Raw genomic sequence first — 20,725 nt, forward strand, 5'->3', positions numbered from 1 at the left:
AGATAGATAGATAGATAGATAGATAGATAGATAGATAGATAGATAGATAGATAGATATAGATAGATAGATAGATAGATAGATAGATAGATAGATAGATAGATAGATAGATAGATAGATAGATAGATAGATAGATAGATGCCATCATTTCATATGTTATACCCTGTTTATTAAAATAACTTTTCCAAATACTATTTCACAGCAGAAGTGACATTATTATAATATGGATTGGGATCTGAAAAGCTGTCCCAGTTGCAGCAACATAAGGAGAGTTGATTTTGCCTTTAAGAATTAAAGTAATGACATCTATTATAATTTTATCCCCCCCCCTTCCTTTAGGATAACAGCCATTCTTTTGAAATGATTTGTTCCCATTGATTTTACCTGTCGGGCATATTTAGAAATTGAGCCTTCCATGATGGGATTTGACAACATTTTTAAAAATCCAAACAAGAGAGGTGGTTTTCTGAGTTTACTACTGTATACAGCTTTTTTCCTTTAGATAATATTTTTTACTTTCTAATTTCTCTGCATGTATGTTGGCAGAGATTCTGCAGAATCTTTGGGTCACGTACATACTTTGTCTGCATTTGAGCATTGCCGAGACCTGGTAAGCCTCATTATTGATCATGTGTACTTAGATTATTTATTTATTTTTTATCTATTTTCAAATTTCATTTTATGTTGCTTTTTTCCTGGTGAAGGGACTCAACCAAGACAGTTTGCAAGTTAAAAAAAAAAGCCAGCATGATGGGTGAAATCCTGTTGCCATAAATTATGCCATTCAAAGCTGGTGATGTCATCAGGTGCAATGATACTACTTATGGATTACCACAAAGGAGGGTATCCGTTTAGAAAAAAACTGTGTTTATATGTAAGATACAAAGTCCTTCTCCCCAGCTCTCAAAGCTTCTAGAAGGTTCCTTGTCTCTGGCCCTGGCCCCTCCTAATCTGATACACTGGAGGGGGGGTAGTTCCCATCTCTGGGCCTCTGCTCCTTTCCTGCTTCAGCCCCTTCTAGCCACTGGGTCTTCATTTTCCATAGGTAAGTCCCTGCTGTGTCAAACTACGTTCCTCCCACCAGCCTCTCCATCGGACCTGCAGCTCTCTTTTCCAGGGCTGGCCGTGCGCGGTGTGGAAGGCACAAAGGTTGGCCTGGTGGTTCTCTGCCTTGGTGACCCCCCCCCCACTCACACTCTTTAAGGTTTGCCATCCATAAATCAGCGATAGACTGGCCAGTACTTAGAATTTAAGGAGAACTTCAAATAATTATACCTCTATAAAAAAAGGACATGTGGCTGTCCTATGTACACCCGACATCTATATGAGTTGGTCAGAGGTTGTTGTTGGTGAGCATGTAGTTTGTCAGCACTGATCCCCTCCCCCTGCCTCAAATTAAGAAACCCTTCATAGCATTCCAAGGCCACCCTGGCAGTTCCAGTGTTTGAAAACCACGGCTGTTGTTCAGCCTAGTCTGGTTCTGCATTGATGTTTGCTGGTGTATTTCCCCCTCTAATTTAAGACAATGCTCCAATGTTCGTGTTGTCGCTGATACTGTTTGTTTGAAGGTTTCTATTTGACTCAAAGGTTCTCACTGAAACACTTTGGTTTCTCTCGAGCTTTTTTTTTTTTTTAAAACAATGACACCCCACCCTGGAAACTTCTATTGTTTCTCTGCATGGTGTCTAGTAAACATGAGCTTTTGCTTCCAAGGAATGTCTGGACAAAATCCTAGAAAGTCTTGATAACCTGCTGATTCCTACGTTCCCTGATAGACTTTGATGTACCATTTGCTGCACTGAAAACGAACTAGCTACTGGCAGATGACAGCCGGGGGTTTAGTTGTCTGTGTGCCAGTCGTTGCACGGGTCGGAGCAGTGGGCTACATTTCTCTGGACTGGTTCATATTTCCATGCACTGTACATCATGTAAAGATAGTACAAATCTGACCATCCCAATCCTGGAGCAATTCTCATATTATTTGCCAGTAAAATTACTCCTTACGCAGAAACAAGGCCCTCTGAGTTCAGCAGAGTTACCTGCAAGGATTTAGGATTGCAGCACAAGTTAACAAGTGTATGTGTTTGTGCTGATACACAGAACTCCCTTCAAGACACAAAGAACACCTGTCTTCCCATAGGACCTAATAATATTTAGTCACATGCCTTATGCATTTTGAGCCACCTCCATGTAAGCAATCCTAGTATTGTATTATGAATCACTGATGTTTTTGGCCCCAGGGATTATGTTATTTTGCTTTTCTTTTTAGTTCATGTTTGCCCATAAATACTGCCAGATTGCATTTGCCTTTATTAAATCTTTTCCTCATTCATTAGTCAAATTTCAATGCTGATTTGCATGATGACTCTATCTCCATTAGAAAAGTTCAGGACATTTAGCTTGTGGCAAATGTTGATGGGGAATGTGTCCATGCGGGCACAATAAGGTTCAAATACATATGACACTTGGTTATGTAGGAAGGGGCAACGAGGAAGGAGGGGCAGCTCACTGGACTTGGACTAGCAAAAGCCACAACTTTTTGTCTCATACAGATTCGCAGAGGCAAGTCGTGGTTTTGTGGAAAGGATTCTGTTTCCGAATAGTTCTGTGTTACCATAAAGGTTTGGCCCACCATGTCTGCCGCATCCTCTTCGAGAGATCCAATGATTGACGGCTCACATCAGGCATGGGAGAAGATGTGGTTCTCCAGATGCGGTTGGATTGCAACTCCCATCATCTCTTCCCCATGGCCCATGCTGACAAAGGCTGCAGTCTGACAACCTCTAGAGCAGCCATTTTCTGCAGGGGCCCTGGCACGTTTGAATGGGGTCACAGACTGGAGACAGTTCTTCACACGTCACCTTATAAGGTTCGTTACAAGACTTACATAATCTCGATTCGGCCAGTATTTCTTTTACATATATTATGCTTATAGCTGTGGCAAAAAAAAAAAGGTGAGGATGGCTATTCTAGAGGGCGACACCTTCCTCATTTCTGCTTTACCAGCTCATGATCATTGAAATATAATTACAAATTGCTTAATGTGGAAGCTGAAATTAAAAGCATGAAGTACAGTATTACACCACCACCTCCTCTTTGGACCCTTGCCCGGCCTGGCTAATCAAAGCAGCCAGGCCGCTAACAACGGAATGGGCCACGGCTATAATAAATGGGTCTCTCCTTGAGGGCAGGTTTCCATCTGCCCTGAAGGAGACACTCATTAGGCCCATTAGGAAGAAACCTAGTTTGGCGGCGGACGAAATTGGCAATTACAGGCCCGTCGCCAATGTTTCTTTCCTTAGCAAGGTAGTCGAGAGGGTGGTGGCCGACCAGCTTCAGGCGCTCCTGGATGAAACAGATGCCCTGGATCCATTCCAGTCGGGCTTCAGGCCGCGCCACGGCACAGAAACGGCTTTGGTCGCCCTGTGTGATGACCTATTGAGGGAGGCCGATAGGGGCAAAGTGTCCCTGTTGGTCCTCCTCGACATCTCAGCGGCCTTTGATACCATTGACCACGGTATCCTCCTGGGGAGGCTCTCCGAGTTGGGAATAGGTGGCCTGGCATTGTCCTGGCTCCGTTCCTTCTTGGAGGACCGCCCCCAGAGAGTCCAGCTTGGGGAGAGAGTCTCGGCCCCGTGGCGCCTCAATTGTGGGGTTCCACAGGGGTCGATTATCTCCCCAATGCTATTTAACATCTATATGAGGCCGCTGGGTGGGGTCATCAGGGGGTGTGGTGCTTCGTGTCACCAGTATGCGGATGACACGCAGCTCTACATCTCCTTTTTGCCAACTGCAGGAGAAGCCGTCCTGTGCCTTCAGCGCTGCCTGGGGACTATACTGGAATGGATGCAGGAGAACGGGCTTAGGCTGAACCCGGACAAGACGGAAGTACTGAGGGTGGGCCCTCCCACAGTCGGGGCTCTGGGAAACTCCCTCTCTTTCGGGGGGGTGACTCTCCCTGCAAAGGATGGGGTACGCAGCTTGGGGATTCATCTGGACCCGGTGCTTTCCATGGAATCACAGGTGGCATCGGTGGTCCGCACCGCCTTTTTTCATCTCAGGCGGATAGCCCAGCTGCGGCCCTACCTGGAAGTGGGGGCGCTCACTACCTTAGTACACGCGCTCGTAATCTCAAGATTAGACCACTGTAATGCGCTCTACGTGGGGCTTCCTTTGAGATTGCTGCGGAAATTACAGGTGGTGCAGAATGCGGCGGCCAGATTACTCAGTGGAGTGAAAAAATTCCAACATATTTCGCCCACTCTGGCTGCATTGCATTGGCTGCCCATCAGGTTCCGCATCGACTTCAAAGTGTTAATACTTACGTATAAAGCCCTAAACGGTTTAGGGCCTCGATACCTGGCGGAACGCCTATTCCCACCAAGTTCTACCCGGATCACACGGGCGAGCCAGGAGGTGAGGCTGAGGAGCTTAACGCCGAGGGAGGCCCGGAAAGAGAAAACAAGAAATAGGGCCTTCTCGGCAGTGGCTCCTCGCTTGTGGAACAACTTACCTCCTGGTATTCGCGGAGCTCCCTCACTGGGCACCTTTAAGAATCTATTAAAAACCTGGATGTTTCGGCAGGCCTTCTCACCAGATTATCTTTGATTTTCTTTTCCCTTTTATTGTTTCTTTATTCTAATTCTTCTGTAATCTGTTGTTTTATTTTATTGTATTTTATATTTGTTGTTGGCCGCCTAGAGTAGTCCATTGGACTAGATAGGCGGGATATAAATTAAATAAATAAATAAATAAATAAATACATGGCTTGTGATTCAAACCCACCACCCCACCCCACCCCAATTTTACGATTGCTTTCTCTGAAGTGTTAGGCCTAATTTATCTTGCGTGAGATTTGAATGATTTTCTTCCAGGATGTGTTGGCTAGTTTCCTTGAATACTTTTTTAAATTTGGGTTTTTCTTTTTTAAAGTCCACAACAGATAACTAAGGAAGTGAGTAAGTCTCTTGAAATAAATCACTTGGCAGACTTGAGGCATTCATGAACCGCATACTCTTTGGCTGACCTCATAGAAGTAAACGTCCTGACTCTTTAAAAAGAATTGGGCCGTTGCTGTATTTTAAGAAGTAAAATCAATTCTTAAAGGAATCCCCAGTGTTACCCCAATGTTCTGGTGTGCATGGATTGACCCTTCTGACATTGTATGAAGAAGTTTGATGGGTGAGATGAGGGAAATTCAAAGTTGTAGGAATGAACATTTCATTTTGATTCTTGTTGCTGTTGTGCATTAGTTTCTGTTTACAAGGCTTAGCTTGTGTGTGTGTGTGTGTGTGTGTGTGTGTGTGTGTGTGTGTGTGTGTGTGTGTGTGTGTGTATTCTTAAGGATGTATTCAGTGAAAGATAAGAAAAAGCACAAGAGTTATTTACCTTGTCAAGTAGGACTTGAAAATGTGGCATCAGCTCAGAATCCCAAGGACTTGCATAGTTCAGCTGTTCTAGGTCACATAGGACAGAGTTTATTAAATTCTCAGAAACTATAGGTTCTGGTGCACGTCTGAATAATGCGATCTTTGGCACTTTCTTTAGTATAGCTTATTGGATGCCTCTTTTCAACACAGGTAAAATAAATTCTCTTGTACAATTTTATATTTTAAAGACAGTTGATAAAGTTCACATTAACATGGAAATTAATCCTTGGGATTAATTGCTCTTGTCCTTTCCCCCTTCCCCTGAATACAGAAAGAGTTAATGTCTTTTTTTTTCTGTGAAAGCTCAGTTTCTAAAAATAACATTTACTGAAATAGATGTTCATATGAAAAGAGGGGAAAATGTCGTTTGCAGTTCTTTGGAAAAATTAACTTCATCTACTGTTAACCAGAATTTTACATATTTGAGTTAATAAAAGATTTCAGTGTCGTAATTCTTAATTCCTCTGTAAGGTAGGTATTAGAAAATATGATTTTGCCACTGGATCACAGAGTAATAGGATAGTGGCAGTAGAATCCCAAACAGTTCGCACCTTTTCTTAAGGGCTTGAGTGGGAATATGTGGCCCTCCAGATATTGCTGAACTGCAGTTTCTACTAGCTGTCGCCAGTGTAGTCAGTGGTAGTGGGGTTAATGCAGTTGTACTCCAATCTAGAGGGCTATGTGTTCCCTTTCCTGCTTTCTGGGACTGTACAATTATGGAATGTTAACTGCTACAAAGACCAACAAGTATGGCATAAACAGAACTTTTAGGAAATGAGTGGTAGGCATGTTTTATGAGACAAATTCAGTAACGAATGTGCATTTCTAAATAAAGCCAGAAGCTTTATGAAAAAAATCTACTGGGACATTGAACCTTCTGGGAATTGAAGAGCTTACATTTTCACTCTTGTTGTAGAGTATATGCACATCACAGTATGAAACTATGAAACTAATGAAAAATAAGGTTGTTAAGGGAGCAGATCAAAGGCAGGTATTTCTGAAACCTGCCTCGCTACAAATGGTGGACTGAATATTGTGATCAGGGCATACATACAGATGACGGATTTGATAGTGTCTCAGAGGGAATGTTTTGGATCTTGATGTTCTGTGTATGATGCAATTTTCAGGAAAATGGTTTGATTCTACTCTATGTATTTCATTTGATTCAAAGTTTGACATCAGCTGTCTTCAGTTTCACCAAGAGTGTTTCACATATTTATGAAAAAGCGTGCTTGGGAATCTTGGGATTCCTTGGGAGTTTACCAGGGATTGCTCAGTGAGTTGATCAGTAATGGTGGATATGCTTCTGCCATGACAAGGATGTAAGTCTGGCATGGGGTGACAATAGAGATGTAAAAACTAATTTTGCGGCTCAGTTTTCACTGTGGATGAAGTAGAGAAACTTTGCACAATTGCACAAGTTGCCCCGAGTGAAGGACTAGATGGGTTATTTGTGTGTTTCTTTACAATCACTCAGTCCTTCTATTCTTGCTCTCTCCCCCTCTCTCCTCCTTCTTCTCTCTGTCCCTTGTTTGCCATAGGGAAAGGATGTAAAGATATTTCACACAGGTTACAGACACCTGGGCGGAGAGAATTTCTTTGTCTTGCTCTTTGATGGCTATGAAGAATTTTGTGGAGCTTTAAAATTTCCTCATTGAGGTTTCTCACTGTGTTGATTCAGTTTAAAAACAACAACAATGAGAATAAGGAATGTGAATACCCTTTCCTTTCCTAAGTGACGGTATGATTATGCACTCTAAAACAAGCTCTAGAAGCCTGTGTGGGAAGCCAGAGGTCCATAGCAGATCTGGACCTTCCTAAATGTCTGAATGATGGGTCCACACAGAACAACCAGTCATAGAGCAGGTTTAAAATTGGTAGAATTCCATGTCAATCCCCATGTTAAGAAACAGCCATTAATCGAGTGTATATCTGCTATACTTTGAATGTGTGTACATAAACACATAGAGTGGTCCTGAGCTGGCTAGATAGGCAGGATATAAATAAAATAAATAAATAAAATAAAATAGCAGAAACATTTTAAGTGGATTCAAGAAAGAATGTCGCTCCCTGGAGAGAACTGGTGGAAACTTAACAGAATTCAGTGCTCTTCCCTTTAACTCTGGATGCAAAACTTAAGACAGGCCAAACTTAGTTTAGAAAAATACTTTGTATTTACATATGTAACTCAAACAGCTTATCTTCAGCATAACAGTTTATCCATACAGAGCATAACAGCACATTCATATGTAACTGGTTACTCACAACCCAGTATAACACAACCTGACTACTCCTTTACCAGAGCAACATGACTGTTCCTTTACCAGAGCAGTAAAGCAATGCTCTCACAGAGCTTCCTTTCTACAGAGAAAAAGCTTCTATAAGCAGCAACACCTGCCCAAGGCAACTCAAGCCTCAAACTCTGCCTATTAGCCAACAGCACGTGTATGCTTGCACTTTACATACAGTTTTTCTTACATATTTTACTAACATGAGTACATTTCATATGTTCAAGACTTTAATTTACAATATAGTGACCTGCTCCATTACAAATATCTTGACATATAGCAGCTCCCGCTTCCATGGATTTACTTATCAGCTGCCTGGAAATATTAAATCACACACAGAGAAACCGAAATATGTATTTATGCATATTTCCATGGTGTATTTACCAAGACTAGCCACTAGAGAGAGTAAAAGACCATGCTATGTAACGTATAGTGTTTGCTATTTCTGAGTTTTTCTCCCCACAACCACACAGGGCGGCTTGGAATCTCCTGTGGATACTGCAGTCCTATTGTAATGTGGACATTTTCTTCTACAGTATTACCAAGTCCATGAAGTTTTAAGCTTATGACAAAGCTAAATTGTTGCCTTGAATTTTATGTGGGACTACCATGTACTGAGCCTCATGGTGGAATGGTTAAACCGCTGTACTGCAGCTAAAACTGTGCTCACGACCTGGGGTTCAAATCCCAGGTAGCCGGCTCAAGGTTGACTCAGCCTTCTATCCTTCTGAGGTCGGTAAAATGAGTACCCAGATCGCTGGGGGTGGGGAGTAATGTGTAGCCTGCATAATTAACTTGTAAACTGCCCAGAGAGTGCTTGAAGTGCTGTGAGGCGGTATATAAGCAGCACGCTTTGCTTTTTGCTTTATGTAAAATATGGAGTCTCTGGACTGTAAATGGCAGTCAGTTTCAGATGTGGTGCCAATAATGTTAATAGCCCAGGTTATAATATGGGACTAGAAGAGCCTCATAACACACTGGTTAAACTGCTGCACTGTAGCCAAAACTGTGCTCACAATTTTGGCTGTGATTGAACCCCAGATTGAACTGGGGTTCAGTCGCACGTAGCTGGCTCGAGGTTGCCTCAGCCTTCTATCCTTCCAAGGTCGGTAAAATGAGTACCACCTGCTCGCTGGGTGGGGAGCAATGTGTAGCCTGCAAAATTAACTTGTAAACCGCCCAGAGAGTGCTTGAAGTGCTGTGGGGCGGTATATAAGCACCACACTTTGCTTTTTGCTTTACTACGGTATGTTATACCTACCGGTAGACTGCAGTTTCTTTCTGAGCTCAGTTAAAAGTAAAAACAATGGTGATTACCTCTAAATTCCTAAATGGATTGAGTCTAGGATATTTGAGGGCTCACCTCCTCTGGTAGGAACCTGTCCATTCTTTAAGATCTGGAGAAGCCTTTCCATGTGTTCATGTAGAATGGAGTAGCAGATAAAGCTGACAAGAGAAAGCTCCTTCTCTGTGGTCTCACCAGCGGTAGTAAACAAACATCTTGCCGATGAAACTCAAGAAATCTCTCTCAGGCTGCCTTTTGCTAAAAGTATTTTTTTTTTATTTCATCATGTTTTCCATCCACTCCCTCAAAGAATATCTACAGTGCCTTCCTCTGTATTTGTAATGGTTTTTCAAAATTAAATGGGATGAATAAGTAAAGAACTCCCTTTCTATAACCTAAATGTTCCAAATCCTCCTGGTTGTTTTTCTTGTTATAAAAAGATACATTTGTGCCCAGTGTGTAGTTAGCCCCTTCTAGTTCGACATTGAAACCAGAGGGCACAAGAAAGGCAAAATTGAGGAGTTCAGGGACTTACTGGTCTCATTAGGCAAATCTGTGGTAATGAAAATTTCTGTGCACCAATTGGGTGGTTACAGTGATAGCCGCAAGAGTAGCTTTCTCTATTCCCATCTTTATTTTCATTGTTATTGTTGTTTTTGTTATTGTTGTTCTGTTGTAAACTATTACACATACTGGAGGTAATATACTGTATATGCAAAATATTACATATACTGGAATTTTGCTCTTTTGCCATGTGGCTTCAAATTTCAAGAGTTGTGAGTCGCACAGATATAAACAGATCAGGAATACAGCCAGGAATGTCAGCAGGATTCACAAATTGGGATAATTTTGAGCATCTCTATAAATAGCTATAGTGTATAGGTTTTGTCTTATAGATGCCTTTTATCTTTTTTTCATTTAATTGGAACAGATCAAAAGATGTGAGACCATGTGAAGGTTAGGACAGCATCAAGCAATATGAAAGTTATTCTTTTAATTGCTTATTTTTTAAACTTTCCTCTAATATTAAAGACCACCAGTAGTGACTAGCTAGTTGGACTGTGTTACTTGGCCTGTGGTGTAGATGTTTGTATTTTTAGTGGGGGACTTTTAGTGGGTGGGGAGTGTTTGGGGAATTTTATGTGTGTGCATGTGTCTGATCTCTGGGTGTCTGTGAATTTCATTGTATGGGTATACAGTACTGTGTATATACTTACAATGACAATAAATAAATAAATAAATATTCCAGAACTCCCTTTTCTTATGGTGTGAGTTTTGTCTATGGGAGAATGGAATTCTTCTACTTTACCTAGCTTTTAAGATTGTCCCAAGTTGGTATATCAAGCACCGAAGAGGAAACGGAAGCATAGGAAAAAAAAACCTATTCATTTTTCTTATAGTAGCTTGTGTTGAAGTCCATGATTCTCTGCCATATAGTGGAATGGAGAATTCTTTGTGTTGTACCATCTCCAAAACTGAAACACCAGAGGAAACAGATCTGTTTATACTTATTTTGAAAATAGATTCTTAGTCATGAGTATGAAACATCACAAACGTTGCTAATTCTATTGAGACACTTTTAAACAGCAGTGAATTATTTCACATAGTTTGGAATGGCCATCTTAGCTGTGGGATTTATGTATTGGGACAAGCCATGTGGAGATGGTTGTTACAAAAAACAAGATGATGGCAAAGTACTGAGAGAGGGGGATTGCGCTCCCAGCTTCTCCTTCTGCAGCCAGATGCGTAAGTCAGTCTTGGGCAAACTGCCCAGGGTCTCAGGATGCCCCCAGAGATGGGGAATGGGAAACCACTTCTGAGTGCTGTCTACCTGGAAGACCTTGCAAGAAGCCACTGTCAGCCATGAGGTGTGTGTGAGGGAGAATCTTTAATTTAAAAAAAAATCACCATAGCTGATAACATCAGCAGCCTTACGTGACATAAGTTGTGCAATAGTATTTCAGCCATTGTGTGAGAACAACGCGTTCCCTGCTCTGTGCCTCTTATTTCTAATACATTGAAATCTGAATCAAAGCCATGCCGTCTAACACCATCCATTGTGTCGTTTTGGTGTCTGGAATGGAACATTCCCATGGTAGCATCATCACTTTCTAGATGGGTAGCTGATGTGGAGCAAAACATTTTTCAGGATTAAATAATGTCAGGGCCATGGAGAATATGAGTCACACATGAACCTTCCCTGTGGCCTGCACTGTTTTTCACAACATATGATTAGCTCTCAAAAAGAGACTTTAATGTTAATTTGTTTTTATATGTGTACCAGCTCGAATCTATACCACATGGAACAATTTATGAGGATTCGTTTATGCAGACGTTGGTGTCTTAATAATGGTCTGATTTCTTGTGGTCTTTAGTTTTATGGCACATTATAAGTTTTAGAGAAGAGCCAGCCTTCACTTGGTTTTTTTGAAGCGTACAGTCAGATCTCTGGGTTGGTCATTTTTTTTTAAAAGGCTCTTCATCCATTTTTACTCAAATTGCAGGAAAATTGCTCTGACTTGAATTAAAAAACACTAAAGTGACATGGCAATACCCTTATCAGCAAAGCTAGACATTATGTTGGGCAGTAAGCAAGAAGAGTCAATTTAAGCTAAATTCTAAATTTCCTAGTATTTGGAGGAAAAGTTTATCTTTTGTGTGATGTGGCCCTTCCTGAGTAGGGGTAGATCTCCTTTCCTGGGTGGCAGGCCCTCCTCTACCCCCCACCACAATCAACTGCACAAATTAGATTTATATTGTACTCCTGTTACGTCAGTTGTAATGGCATTTGTGAAATCAGAGGGAGCAATTATCCTTTGTGCAGCAGAGGCATTCTAAAACTATGTGTAACCTATAATTCTTGTTTAATTATAAGAAGTATCAGGCAATGACAGAAATCAATATGACTCCAAATGGGACCAATTAATTTAACTCACTCGTATTTAAGTTGCTAGCTTAAAGAGAATGAAAATATATTTTGCCATCTTGAGCTGCCTTTGTGCTTGAACAACTGTGGTTATATGCTAATCATGTGAAAAAAGGCAGGAGGGGACAGATAGGAAGGTGGAAGGAAGGACACCAGGCAAATGTCTTTTGCCAAAATCCAGACTGATGATTGAAGAGGCAGGAAGTAGGGCTACATGGAAAGGCCTTGGCCTTGTTACTTAGACAACTGGGAACACTGTAAAATACAAACCCTGGAAAAACAAAGCAAACTAATGTGTGCTGCTTATGTACCCGCCCATAGTGCTTAAAGCACTCTTTGGATGGTTTACATTTTTTTAATTGTGCACTGTACACATAGCCTTCCCCCCCCCAGCACGTTGGGTACTCAATGTACTGACCTCAGAAGGATGGAAGGCTGAGTCAACCTCCAGCTGGCTATCTGAGCCTGTTGGGATTGAATTTAGGTTGTGAGCAAAGTCTCCACTGCAGTACTGCAGTTCAACCATTGCACCACAAGACTCCCCATGAACTGAGCAAGCTAAGTGGCATAATTACATTGAGGAATCCACCTGTGGCATTTTTGTGAAACGGTAGAGAATTTTCTCCATACTAACATATTTTAAACATGATGTTACAAAGATATAAAAGGTAAAGAAATTTAAGCCAATTTTAGGGCATGATTACACATAATAATACTCCTGTTTTGGAATTGGTTTTGACACAGTTTAAATCAAATTAAAAATCTCCCAACTGCATGATGTATACCTAAGCATGCTTTTCTTTTCCAGGCCAGGAATATATTTTCTAAAATGCCTGTTTAGAGGTTGTTTATTTTTAATTGCTTCTGGTCATGCTTTATTGTACTTGATTTGGCATATGCGATCACCTTTGTCGGAGTAAATAGTGTCTGCAGAGCCTGGGGTTTGCTGAATACAATGGGTTTTGGATTGCAGGATAGCCTGCAATCCAAACTATTCCACCCCCACCTCCACGTGTGTTTGTATTTTAGCTCTGTATTGATCTACTGTTATAGCAGTTCAGAACTTAACATGAAAAAAAAATTAAAATGCAATTTGCTGGATATGATTATTCTTAAAACACCAAGGACAGAGGAAATGACCGTTTGAAAAGTTGTGGACTGTGTTGTAGGCCTGCTGATGCTGGCTTGGCTGAATAAAAACTGCTGAGTCTGGCGTCAGGCAAGTTTTACCTCAAGAATGAGATGAAGAATTAAATTGCCAGAACAGAGCAAAAACTGGGAAAATGAGGACCTGGAATACCAAAGTACCGATGTACCGTATAGCTTACTTGTTGACTAAAAGTTGTTTCTTGTGGAAGCACACACAAACACAAAAGCCACATGACGTTAAAAATTGATCTCTAAAATCCCAAACTAGCTCTTGATTTAATTTTACAGTGTAGTCGCACCCTCAGTCACACAGCCCTAAGGAGGAGATAAATCATCATCATCATTGAATTGCAGGAGACCCTATAGATCACGGAATCCAGCCCCTGTTAAGGAGGTACAGTGGGGGGGGGGGGAATCAAACTTTCAACCTCTGGCTCCACAGCCAGAGACGTAAACCACTGAGCAATCCAGTCGTAAAATAAACAGTCCTTTTAAAAAAATGGCTAGACCAATGTGGAGAGGCATTGTACTGTGGATGGATAGACTGATGGATAGGATTGTAACTAGGGTAGGGTAACTAAGGCTTTCCCCCAGGGAAACTCCCTGGGGATGGTTCTGGAAAACTGACTCCTTATATGTATCACATGCTTTGAAGACCATATTAGGATTGCCCTTGAATTTGGCTTGATGGAAGGTAACACAAAGACTAGAGTATATTATCTGTTCTGCTGAAACAAACAAACAAGTCAGATATTGTTTAACATTTTGGAAATACAGTGGTGCCTCGCACAACGATGTTAATTGGTTCCAAAAAATTCATCGCTGTGTGAAACATCGTTCTGCGAAACACCATTTCCCATAGAGATGCATTGAAAACCGGTTAATCCGTTCCAATTGGAATGGATTGCCATCGTTCAGTGAAAATCCCCATAGGAAACATCGTTTAGTGAAACAATGTTTCCTATATTGTTTTCTCCATTGCAATGTATTGGACGGACCGTCCAATACATTTCAATGAGGAAAAATAAAAAAATCAGCAAAAATGAACGAAGACTCAGAACAACACCACATTAAGTTTGCATACCTTTCACAAGCTGGACTATTGATGCCAAGCATTTAAAACAGTTTCCTAACAGTTTAAGACACTTTTAAATGAGGGGATAGGGACATCGTTATGTGAAAATCCCCCATAGGAAACATCGCTGTGTGAGGCAGCAACTTGATCAGAAAAAGACATCGTTATGTGAATTCATCGTTGTGTGAGGCACTCGTTGTGCGAGGCACCACTGTAAGTGGGATGCTAAGAAAGAGGTATCAATTAGCACACAGTCAATTCCATTCTAGTGTGAAATGTGGAAAGGTTAGACCAGGGCTAAGATGGTCCTGGGACTAGCAGTTTGTAATAGGCTCGTTATTTGGCTTGCAAGACTGGACTCACACATTATGTTTGTGCATATATATGTGTACACAGGATTGAACTGTTTTGCATATAAAAACAATGCAAAAATGCCATATCGTTTAGTGGAAATCATCTTCCATGCTTTCCTGAAGTAAAAGACTAATATTTGATCCAGGCAGAGAACTCAAATACAAACATGACCTCCAATGTATTGCTAATTCTTTTATAGTCTGTAGCACGAAGACCCAGGGACATAAATCAGGAGTGGGATTCATGTGACATATACCTTCTATTCACTTCTTTTTTTATCTGAAGCTGCTGATGTGCTCCCCAGGTGGTCCCCTGGAGTCCTGAAACTTGTCCATCACTGATAAAAGCAAACATAGAATTATTATTAGTTTTTTTAAAAAAAATAAAAACCCTCAACGTTCTCTTACCCAAGAAAGAGACGCAGACTTGCTTACTGTTTTGTTCAGACAATGAGCCAAACTGAACAGGAGGGGGGGGGGAGGGACACACTCAACAAAGGCCAGCCAAGAGGTGACGACATCACCCTGCAACTGCCCTCAGATTCCTTACTAGCTTACTTTGGGTCAACCACTACCTCTCCACCTAGTTTACAGGACTGTTGTGAGAATGAAAAAAAAAATTACCTTCTGAAAGAAAGGGAAGACAATGTAAAGACGTAATGCAAAAAAGAAAAGGGGGAAAAAGAACCCAAGGGGAAAAAAAAGCTCAGTGTGACTTCACTTCCAAGTAGACAGCCCGAGACTGCTCTTTCTTCTAAGCATCACCTCCCTAGAGGGTCATCTCTCAGACCTCCCTCTCCTTGCAATAAGGGTGTAAAAACGACCTGCTTTGCTTGTCTGGCTTAACCTCTGTTAGGCCATTAACAGTTCTGACTTTTGGCGACCCTTTATTAGGGTTTTCTAGCTAAAGAATCTTCAGAAGTGGTTTTCCATTCCCTTTTTCTGGGAGTGCTCAGGGACTCTGTGGCTTGCCCAAGGCCACCCAGGCTGGCTCTTCTGGGATGCACAGCAGTGAATTAAACTCCCTGAGCTATCCAGCCAGCATTGGGCCACAGAGCTATGCTAAAAAGCTGAAATATTCAGAAGTTTTCTATGTGAAGAATACACTATTACACAAGAGTAAGCCCCACCCCATTATTGAAAGCAAGGCAAACATTTCCTTTTGCAAAACAAAACGACAACACTTTTCTTTCTGGTGCCTAGGACTGCCGCTAGCCAATATCATCACAGATCTCTGACTTCAATTTTTGGCTAAATGACTGAAAGATGTTAGCAGACTCATTTTTAACAAAACAGCCGGACATAGTTGTGCCTGAATGTTTTGTCTTATATTTCTGGTTATAAGGACTATGGATTTGTTCTTTTTTTTATTTGAAAAATGGAAACATAAAAGAGATTTTTCTTTTTTGAGAGCTGCCAGTTTCAAGAGCATCATATAGCTATCTGTGTGACTTGTGGGATCATGGAAGTGATTCGGTGGGTGCTGGCCATTGGCAGGTCAGCTGCAAGACGCTTCTTTGTCCTGCTTCCTCTTCCTTTGGGTTGGAAGCAAACCAGTGATGCTCCCAGAGTGAAACACTTAGCTCCCAGGGTGCTGTCATTGCCCAAAGACATGGCTTGAGGGGTAAGTTACCTATGAATGTATGTATGTATATGTGTGTGTGTGTGTGTGTATGTGTGTGTGTGTGTGTGTGTGTGTGTGTGTGAGAGAGAGAGAGAGAGAGAGAGAGAGAGAGAGAATGGAGCTGTGTGACATTTTATACATAAACAAGTACCTAAGAAGCCTCAGTATTAAGGTTTCAAGATCAGCAGTAGATGGTTTCTGCCATATACAATGTCATTTCAACCTAAGACACCCATCCCATGCCCTTGGAATGGGCCTCTAGCAATATCTTCCTTGCATGAAAGGAATCTAGGAAAGGGAGAGGTGAAGTCGACCCTCATTTGCTCTGCTTTAACTGATTTAACTGCTTTGAGCGAAGGGCTTTCAATCCAATCTTCACACTTTCTTTAAGGCTATTGTGTGCGCAGCTATGTTTAGCTCCGAGGGTTGCCACACTCAAAGGTATGCACACCTGCGGTGCAAAGGCATTTTCTCCTTCATCTTCCACAGTCTAGACATAATAGTAATGGACAGGATGTATATTATCTGAGTTCATGTTATGATAACTTTGTGTTACTGTGGAATGCAGGTCAGCACTTTTTTTAAAAAAATCGTATTATTATTAGTTTTAAAATACATTTAAAAACAAACAACACAGTCAGAGGAATTCCATAATAAACTTGCACGTAAAAGTGAGTAGTGGAAAGTAGAAAAATACACACAGACTACACAAAGTTATTGCTATCATAACACATAGTTTCCACAGCAAATGGAAAATAGATTCCAATGTTGCTTTCACTAGGCTTTCTAGCTCATTAAAACACTCCATTGTTACATATTCTTTTTAAATGCCTTTTTTTTTATTTACGTTTGCTCATTTCGGAATTTCCTCCCCCTGCTTTTCTGTTCCAAAAAGAGTGGAATGTTTACCTGCTTTCCTTCATCATTTTAACAAGATGCGTCATGAATGGCAAAGAGGAAACAGGCTGCCTCTTACTGGGACACATTTACTTCAGGAGTTGTTAATGGGTGTGGAATCACACATATTCACAGACATACACATGTGTGTGTGCTTACACGCATGCGCGCACACAGAGCCCTTTTTAAAATCAGGCTTGTTATCTTCTTCTCCTCCGCTTGTCAGTTTGATCTACTCTGAATTAAGTTAGGAGTTCAGACTGGGGCTGTTTTTAAACTGGGAATTTAAGTGATTCCAGACTCTTTCTCGTGACTGGGCTGAAGGGGAGGGTATGGGAGAGGGGATCAAACTCATGCAAACAATCTTTTAAAAGTTCCCTGCTTTATATCTGAACAAAGTATGCAAACCATGCATTTGGGCTCTGCTTTGCTCTGATGGAAACCCCCCCCCCCCCGTGGCAGATTTTTGATCCACCACTGTTAGAGAGGTGGGAAAAAGGATTCTTGCCAAGTTTTGCCCCTTCTTTATCCATATCCCCTTATGGAAATCAGCCCTCAATGCTCCCTCTTGCAGCATCCTGGATTGCTCCTGAGCCTTCTGCAAAAGCGTGAGAGATGGTCCTGGGAGCTGGAGTTGAGGGAGGCTGCAGAAGTTACTTCCAAAACCAGCCCTCCAACCATATATGTTAAGAGAGTCATTTCGGTGAAACTCAACTCAAGGGCAATGGAACAAACCCTGCATTAAACCCCCAGTTTGTTCACAAGGCAGGATCAAATCATGATTTTTATTTTTCAAACTGAGGTTTTCTACTATGTGTTCTGTGAATTATAGACAGGATGGTCAGATTGAGAGAGAAAGAAAACCAATAGTCAGAAGACAGAAGTATAGAACATAGTATATTAGAAGGGAACAAAATGTGTTTTAGTATTCTTCTTGGCTCTTTTTTGTAGTTAGCCCTTCAGAAATTTGGAGTATATTTTCCTATGTTATTCGTTAATCCATGTACTGGTTGATGCAGAATGCATTTGATTGTAAATGGTGATCTTTTTTGAATGAATGTTCAGGAAAGGAGATGCATATGAGGTCATTTTCTTCCTGTTTTCGTATGCTCTGTAAGGAACTGATGATGAATTCATTTTTATTTTCTCCTTGAGAGTAGAATCCTTTTTTATTTCTTAATGTTTCTACATGTGGCTTCTCCAGGGAGAATAATGTTTTCTTTTAAATTGCACTTTTCTTTTTTTATTAATTGCCAAATATTTCACATAAAAAAATGATAGTACTGTATAGATTATCACATAGTTTAGAAATGAATTAGGTTTTAATGTCTATTACAATTACAGCAAGTCTCCTTTTTTTGTTAACATCAGTTATAAAAATGATGAATAATAGCACTGTATTACATCTATTAATAACAGGCTTAAATGCAATCAATTTCCCTTAAGCATAAAGGACGCTTTCAAATGGATAGGGTCTTGCAGTAGTAATCAAAAGGAATTACGCAGTTATTCCATCTCTTTAATGGATTTTTGTGATAAACAAGAGAAAAAGAAAAAACATCAGAAGGATGGATGATAACCTGATATGGACTGTACAGACACCTTGATACAATTTTGTGAATTAGCTTGTCTCAATAAAACTTTTCTCTGGAAGAAGTCAGATTTAAATTGCTAATTTATCTTAACTTGTGGCCTTCCGTAGTATCTCTATGCAAAATAATTAAATATTTTTTATACAACAAGAACAACAACAACACAGAAACTAATGAGCACGCATCACGCACTACATCCAAAAAGTGTTGTGGGTGGATTATATTTATCATGAAAAATGATAAACGTGGGGCTACCTTTGAGATTGCTGCGGAAACTACAGGTGGTGCAGAATGCGGCGGCCAGACTACTCAGTGGGCTGAGAAGATACCAACATATCTCCCCCACTCTGGCCGCATTGCATTGGCTGCCCATCTGATTCCGCATTGATTTCAAAGTGTTAACGCTTACTTACAAAGCCCTAAACGGTTTAGGACCTCGATACTTGGCGGAACGCCTTCTCCCACCTAGATCTACCCGTGTCACTCGCGCGAGCCAGGAGATAAGGCTGAGGAGCCTAACGCCGAGAGAGGCCCGAAAGGAAAAGACCAGAAACCGGGCCTTCTCGGCGGTGGCTCCTCGCCTTTGGAACAACTTGCCCCCTGAGATTCGCGCGGCTTCCTCGCTGGGCATTTTTAAGAAACAACTAAAAACATTGATGTATAGGCGGGCCTTCCCAACAGAAAACCCTTGACGATCTTTTTTTTTCTTATTCTGTTCTTTATTTTTTTTTTATTTACCTTTCTGCTGTAAAGTCTTAAAATTACATTGTTGTTTTTACTGTAAGCCGCCTAGAGTGGTCTAATATGATCAGATAGGCGGGATAGAAATAAAATAAATAAATAAATAAATAAATAAAATTGGACACAGTGGATTGCTGCAAATATAGCAGGTAGCAGAGGAGGAAAAAAGAAGCCTAAATGATTATATTAGTACAGGTAGAGAAAAATTACTTAAGACAGTGAAAATGGAGAATATTTTGAAAACAACAGAAACAAATGCTCATATAAAAAACAGCAATTTGGAAAAAAAATTAAACTGTTAGGAAAAAGCTATATGGACAACACCTGAGAAATATTGATGGAAAATATATAATATGTAATATATTATATGATATATTAATGTATTAATATATAATACAGGTGTACCTCAGTTTATGAATTTAATTCGTTCTCTGGGACGTTTCATATTGTGAAAAATTCGCAAACCGGAACGCAGTTTGCCATAGGAATGCATGCACAGGGGGCGGTGCTATAAACCTCCCAGGGGCAATGCATCCTGGGGAAGCTTGCTTTGTATTGTGAAAAAAATTCATAAACCGAGGCATTATTTTCAATAGATTTTCTTTTGTAAACTGAAAATTACATTAACCAAGGCATTCATAAACCAAGGTATGCCTGATAATAATTCAACATGGGTGTGGCCAAAACTGGGGACCTATAAGAAAGAAACCGAAGGCTTGATTTTTGCTGCACAAGATGAAAGCTAAGATCCAAGGAATTAGTGTTAACAGATGAAACTGTGTCACAAGTTAACTGTTAATATTCAAAGACTGCACAAACCGATTACAAAACTAGATATGATAGAGTGGCAAAAGTAGTGCACTGGTTATTATGCAAAAAATATAACTTGCCAGCCTCCAAAAACCCATGGGAACATCAGGTAGAGAAGGTGCCAGAAAATTACAAAGTCAAGATCTTGTGGGATTTCCAGAACCAAACTGATAGACACTTTGAACATAACACTAACAAAGTACAGAGATGTGGCAATTGAAACATCTTTCTTGGGGATGAAACACACTTCATTGGTCCCCATAGTCATTGGGGCTTTGGGAACAATACCAAGAAATTTCAGGCAGTATTATAAGCATTTGAAAATCTCAGAAATAACACCATCAGAGCTACAGAAACCGGCACTATTTGGAACAGCGTGCATATTGCACTAGTATTTAACAGATACTTAAGGTGTTTTTTTTGTTAAAATGTGTATCTATCATACTAGTCAATATTTTTATAGTTTTGATTGACTGTGCCTGGTATTTTTAAAATCAACATCATCAACATCATCATCTTAGAACTGCAGAGCTGGAAGGGACCCAGTGGAACATCAAG

The 20,725-nt window shown here is 40.7% G+C and overlaps 1 protein-coding gene and 1 long non-coding RNA gene across 3 annotated transcripts in view; both read left to right on the forward strand.

The window, feature by feature from the left end:
* HECW2 (HECT, C2 and WW domain containing E3 ubiquitin protein ligase 2) overlaps nt 1-20,725 on the forward strand; it is a 226,834-nt gene that overhangs the window by 77,022 nt on the left and 129,087 nt on the right. The window lies entirely within an intron of this gene.
* LOC144584291 (uncharacterized) lies at nt 11,419-15,679 on the forward strand. The gene is made up of 2 exons (XR_013538448.1): nt 11,419-13,851; nt 14,369-15,679. It is a non-coding gene; the product is annotated as an uncharacterized LOC144584291 (long non-coding RNA).

Source organism: Pogona vitticeps, chromosome 1, assembly GCF_051106095.1.
Source record: "Pogona vitticeps strain Pit_001003342236 chromosome 1, PviZW2.1, whole genome shotgun sequence".
Lineage (NCBI taxonomy): Eukaryota > Metazoa > Chordata > Lepidosauria > Squamata > Agamidae > Pogona > Pogona vitticeps.